The following is a 5,926-nucleotide window of genomic DNA, read 5'->3' as shown; positions in this document are numbered from 1 at the left end:
TGAAATTAACTGAGCATAGTTGCAGAGATGGTGTCTTAGTTAGGGTTTCTATCAATTCAACAAATCACCATGACCAAAAAGCAAGTTGGGGAGAAAAGGGATCATTTGCTGACACTTCCATATCACTATTCATTACTGAGGGAAGTCAGGACAGGAACTCACACAGGGCAGAAACTTGGAGGCAGGAGCTGATGCAGAGGCCATGCCGGGGTCCTGCTTGCTGACTTGCTTCTCGTGGCTTGCTCAATCTGCTCTCTCATACAACCCAGAACCATCGGCTCAGAGATGGCACCACCCATAGTGGGCGGAGTCCTTCCCCACTGATCACTAATTGAGAAAATGCCTTATAGCTGGATCTCATGGAGGCATTTCCTCAACTGAGGCTCCTTTCTTTCAGATGACTCTAGTCTGTGTCAAGTTGACACAAAACCAGCCAGTGCAGATGGCTTACTCATTAACGACATTTGCTGTTCTTTCAGAGAATCTGAGTTTGGTTCCTTGCAGTCAAGTTGAAGAGCTCACAATGACTTTTAACTCCAGCTCTAGAGGATCTGACACCCTCTTTCTGGCCTCTGGAGAAATACACACACACACACACACACACACACACACACACACACACACACACCATACAGTTTTCTTTTGATGAATCCAGATTCTTTATCTAATTTTACTTTTATTTTATGACGGAAAATTTCTAGTGTGCAGAAACCTCAGTATTGATTTCATTAGAGATATTTCACTGTCTAGTATTATATTTTGTTGTGTTGTATTGTATTGTGTTGTGTTGTATTATATCATGTTGTCTTGTATTGTGTTGATTTGTTTTGAATTGTGTTGATTTGTATTGTTGTGTTATGTGGTATTTTGTTGTGTTGTGTTGTATTATATTGTGTTGTATTGTATTGTGTTGATTTGTATTGACTTGTGTAGAATTGTATTGGTTTGTTATGTGGTATTGTTATGTGTTGTATTGTGTGGATTTGTATTGTTGTGTTATGTTGTATTGTGTTGTGTTGTATTGTATTGTGTTGATTTGTATTGTTGTGTCATGTCGTATTGTGTGGTATTTTATTAGGTTGTGCAGTATTGTATTGTGTTGTGCTGTTATATGGTGTAGATTTTTATTGTATTGTGTTGTATTGATTTGGTTTGTATTTAACTTTTGTTAACCTTGATTTCCTTTTCTTTCTTTCTTTCTTTCTTTTTTTTCTTTCAAAGATAGGGTTTTTCTATGCAGCCTTGGTTTTCCTGGAACTTGTTCTGTAGATCAAGCTGGCTTCGAACTCACAGAGATCTTCCTACCTCTGAGACTTGACCTTCAATAACGGGATGAATGGAGACAAAAACACCTCCCTTCTTTAGCTCCAAGATATATCACAGACTGAGGTGAGTCAAAGGAGACCCTAGTTTTCTGAGTTCTGGGTAACTTCCTTCTATAGCCCCAGGTCTTTGTCCTGATAAGTCAACAGAAGCACATGGGCTTGAAGCTCTGGCCTTGTCAATAGCTTCCCATGTGACTGTCATCACCATTTCTCCATGCATCAGGAAAGCAGTAGAGAAAGGCCTACTCTTCGCTTCTAGCATCAGAGCCCAAGTCAAGTTCCAGTTACTCTGACACATATGCCCTTCATGCTGGATCTCCTGTGTCACAGCACTATTTTTTTTTTTTTTTTTTTTTTTTTTTTTTTTTAGGACACACCAGAAGCCACCAAGCACTGGCAATGTAAAAGTGCTGAAATGTGTTCCTGGTACTTTCCCCACTGAAAACCAAGACTACAGGGAACAAAGGTCCTCAAAGGCAGAGGGACAGCACTGGACACACTGCATTGCTGTCCCAGAAACTCATACTCTACGTACAGTAGAGTGGAAAGTAAAGTTAGATAAAATAGTGTGTAAGCAGGACATTTGACAGGGCCACTTCTCCAGGACACAGTGCTCATTCCCTGGCCTGCTGTGGCTGCCTCGTCCCTGCTGTGCTGGTGCCTCTGAGGACAAGAGCTACGTATTTGCTGACAGATCCACCTATCTCAATCAGATGAATGATCAAGGGTAGAAGGCCATCCTGTCAGAGGCATGGGCTCTGCACTATGTTCTGACGTTCAGAAAGTGCGCAATTTGCCCTGTCAGTTCCCCGAGGCCAGAAACAGCAGGCTTACCAGAGATAAGGCATGTCTCCAAACCGTGGGAGCCATTTCTAGTCAGAGGTGCAGAATCCGAGCCATGAGAAAGACAGGTCAAGAGTGTATTTTAAACTACTGGACAACTGACAACTGATGTCCTTAATGATGCCTGGGAAACTGTAGACCAAGAAGTTTCCAGGAGGCTCCAGCTCTCCTCCCTGACTGTCCCTGTGTCTTAGGAGTGTCTTCAGAGTGCTGCAGTTTTGAGATTATGATACAGCCTTGTATCCTCTGGTATAGAATTGTTTTCATGGTAAACAAGGAGTGTTTAATAAATTTTCACTACTTGATAATTGGTGGTACAAGCAACACACAGTTGCTTAACAATAAGTCCTTATATAACCATGGTTGGGGTATTCATGAGAGTCTAAGTCTGAGGGTTTTTCTCCTCTAATTTATTACGTAAATCACCATGAACGTGTTAAGTCATATGGGCTTCTGTAATTGTCCTTAATCCACAACTCTCTCTTCCCAGAAGTGATTTATATCTAAATGAAATTAGATTTGATGATTCTGTCACCTCAATCATAGCTTGGTAATGTGCCAATAGGCCGGTGCCAAGTTCATCCCTTGAACCTGTCAGAGCTTCGGAATCTAACTGTTCACATTAGCCTCCGGTATTCCCAGGTTCCCAGTCAGGTGGTGGCCCTCACAAGGTGAGTGCTCTCTTTGAAAGAAAACCATGAACACTCAGCTTAGCAGCCTTGGTTAACAGAAACGGAATAAAAACTTTGGGAAACAAAGCTGATCCATTTTTAGAACTTCCTGAAATGAAGGTCATCAAACCAAGATCTGCCTAATTTAGATTATCTAAGATCAGAGTTTCTATGACATGTGCAGAAAAATGTTATTAAAAGAAAAAATAAAAAGGGCTGGAGAGATGGCTCAGTGGTTAAGAGCACTGACTGTTCTTCCAGAGGTCCTGTGTTCAATTCCCAGCAACCACATGGTGGCTCACAACCATCTGTAATGAGATCTGATGTCCTCCTCTGGTGGGTCTGAAGACAGCTAGAGTGTACTCACAAAATAAAATTAAAAAATAAAAACACTAATTAATTTTAGACTTTGGTATCAGCTCAAAAATATTCCAAACCATCGAGTTGTTGAACTGGAGGCAGCTTTGGGCTCAGGGGAGGCAGCTTTGGGCTCAGGGGAGGCAGCTTTGGGCTCAGGGGAGGCAGCTTTGGGCTCAGGGGAGGCAGCTTTGGGCTCAGGGGAGGCAGCTTTGGGCTCAGGGAAGATGCCAGCAGGTGGCATCATCAGCTGCTGCAGGATGGAGACTAAACTCAGGTAACTAGGTTTTGAAGGTTATCTTTTAAAGGCAGAGCACAGTCAGGCCTGGTGCTCGGCCTGTAGCCATTAGATACTCAGGGAGCTAAGGAGGGATGGGATGCAGCTCAGCTGGAAAGCGTGTATGCAGCTCTGGGTTGCAACTGCGGGTTTACAAAATACAAAACAAGAACGATGAAAAAGCATAAAACCCAGCGAATATAAAAATGGCAAAGGCAACTGCTAACTCTACAGAAAGGTCAACTGAACCCCAGCCCCAGGATGGGCCGCCTGTGACAGGAGGAGGGTGGGGTGAGGAGCTCCTGAGGGGTGGACACAGGAGGAGGGTGGATGCCCGGATGGTGGCTGCCAACTTGGAGGAGAATGAAGTGTGTGAGCCTTTGGCTCCCGTTACCCGATGAACAAAAGGAGTGACAAGAGGCCAAGGTGGTCAAGTGACATGAAGGATGGAGATTCACTCAATTATGAACTTGAAATCCACTAAAAATGCTTGAAACAAACTTATAGACAAAACCAAATGGCGGCCCTTTAATTTGGTTTAAATCGGTCTCTCATCCTTGAATGACAAATTTGACTAAACTTGGCCTCCATATTTAGTGAACTGCAAGCTATCTTGTGTAAGCAGGCTGGCTCCAAACTAAGTATGTACCATGGTAACCAAGCAACCGAGCTTCAGCCAATCAGAGCAGCCAACCCTCAGTCAGCCATAAGTCTGAAGGCTGTTACATTATGCACAAATAAGGCAAAGGGGGAACTGAACCAGTCAGTAGCTTGTGTGGACTCACATGTTAGGGTAGAAATCTCCCCTTTCGTCTGGACAAATCACACCAGGCCAACATGGTTCCCCATGGAAAGGCTTAATGAGAGAAGAGTAGAAGAGGAGAGGAGTAGAGGTCAGCCATGAGCATATGGATGGAAGCGGGGGGAGGGGAATGGGGAGAGAAGGGCCAAAGGGGAAGAGGGCAAGAGGGCAAGAGCAAGAGAATGAGGAGGGGGCAAGCAACCCCTTTTATAGTGTCAGGAACAGCTGGCTGTTGCCAGGTAACTGTGAGGCTGAGAGTACCTGACTGTTGCCAGGTAACTGTGGGGGTGGAGTTTAGACAGAATGCTAACAACATGCACTTGAACATGGCTTGGACATGAAGTCCTCACTGTTTCTAGGACCTTTTGTTTGTTCAGATAACCATGGCTAAATCTGACCAGGGTCAGGTTTTCTGCCTTGTTTGGGAAGATGTTTGGTTTTCTTCAGCAAGCCCAGAATGTACTGGGAAGTGAAGACATTTAAGGCTTTTCAAAGGCCCTGAGATGTCCCTTGGATTTGGGAGGGTCCCATGGGTCCTACTCATTGCAGGTTTGCAGGAGACATGGTGGAAATGGGTTTTCACAAGTGACCAGAGCAGGGAGGGCCACTGTCAGTGTAACAGGTTTCTCCCTCACTCCCATAGTCACCCTCGGGACACAGAAGTCGGCCCGACGAATTCGGAGGTGAAACAGTTCAGCTAAGAGTCCCGGCTCCAACACTCTGAGCATTCTGAGAAATGCCTTCTTGGACAGGCTGATTGCGCCATCATAGTAGTGTGTGCTTACAGAAGCCAAGGTGGCTATGATGTCACAACCCCAACCACTGGGACCCCCACTGCCCATGCAGACTACCAGTAATTGAAGGATCACCAGGGGAGCCTGTCTCACATAATGTATGTGTCCAGTGCCTGCTCTCAGCACTGCCCTACTTAGACCACTGGCTCATGTTAAGCCAGTGGATCCAGTGCTGTTTTCCAAGCTGCAAAGCTGAGAAAACACACACGCACACCAAATAAGAAGGTATAAACTAAGCAATTCACTTGGCTGTCTACCATTTTAGTCGGGGTTTTGGTCTAGGTAGAAAGGAGCCCACTGGTTTCCATGCGCCCTTTCTTTTCCCGGTTGTGTTTCTCGAAGTTCTCATCGCCTGAGATTGTGGTCAGTTTACAGACTCCAGATCTTGCCCTGTAAAAATACCAGTTCCTAGATGCCTAGGATCACATAAACCATGCTCATTCCTGATATCAGAGCAGGGCTGGGCCGACAGAGATCCCAAAGTCAATGGAGATTGAACCAGAGGGTCAGACAGTACCTCAGGAGCCATACTTGGCTAGGCAGCCTGAATCTTTGCCTCTGGGTCTCGACATCTGTGAGGGGTTAGCCCTTTCATTTGTCCCACCGTAGCAGTGTCACTGTCACCCCAACAGGCCCCACAATGCATGAGCAACATTTTGCCATGGCCTCTTGCCCTCTTCTTCAAGATTCTGTGAGCTCAGTGAGCCCTTGAGGTATGGAGGGTTTTGCTAAGCCCCTTCTGGACCAGGGCTCCTTCTGTGTGAGCATGTGACCACGCTACTATCCTCGGACCAGGACCCTTCACTAGAAGCTGCTGTTCTTTCTAAGGGAGTTGGTTTTCAAATATGTAAACAGTT

The 5,926-nt window shown here is 45.2% G+C and overlaps 1 long non-coding RNA gene across 1 annotated transcript; it reads left to right on the top strand.

The window, feature by feature from the left end:
- The first annotated feature begins 541 nt into the window (after nt 1-541).
- On the top strand, nt 542-3,244 carry LOC147996708 (uncharacterized). Its single transcript, XR_015654510.1, has 2 exons — nt 542-1,389; nt 1,696-3,244. It is a non-coding gene; the product is annotated as an uncharacterized LOC147996708 (long non-coding RNA).
- The last annotated feature ends 2,682 nt before the right edge of the window (nt 3,245-5,926 follow it).

This window comes from Rattus norvegicus, chromosome 1 (assembly GCF_021556685.1).
Source record: "Rattus norvegicus strain SHRSP/BbbUtx chromosome 1, alternate assembly SHRSP_T2T, whole genome shotgun sequence".
NCBI classification, from domain to species: domain Eukaryota; kingdom Metazoa; phylum Chordata; class Mammalia; order Rodentia; family Muridae; genus Rattus; species Rattus norvegicus.
The sequence above is the reverse complement of the archived record's forward strand: the minus strand, read 5'-3'. Positions and strand labels throughout refer to the sequence as shown.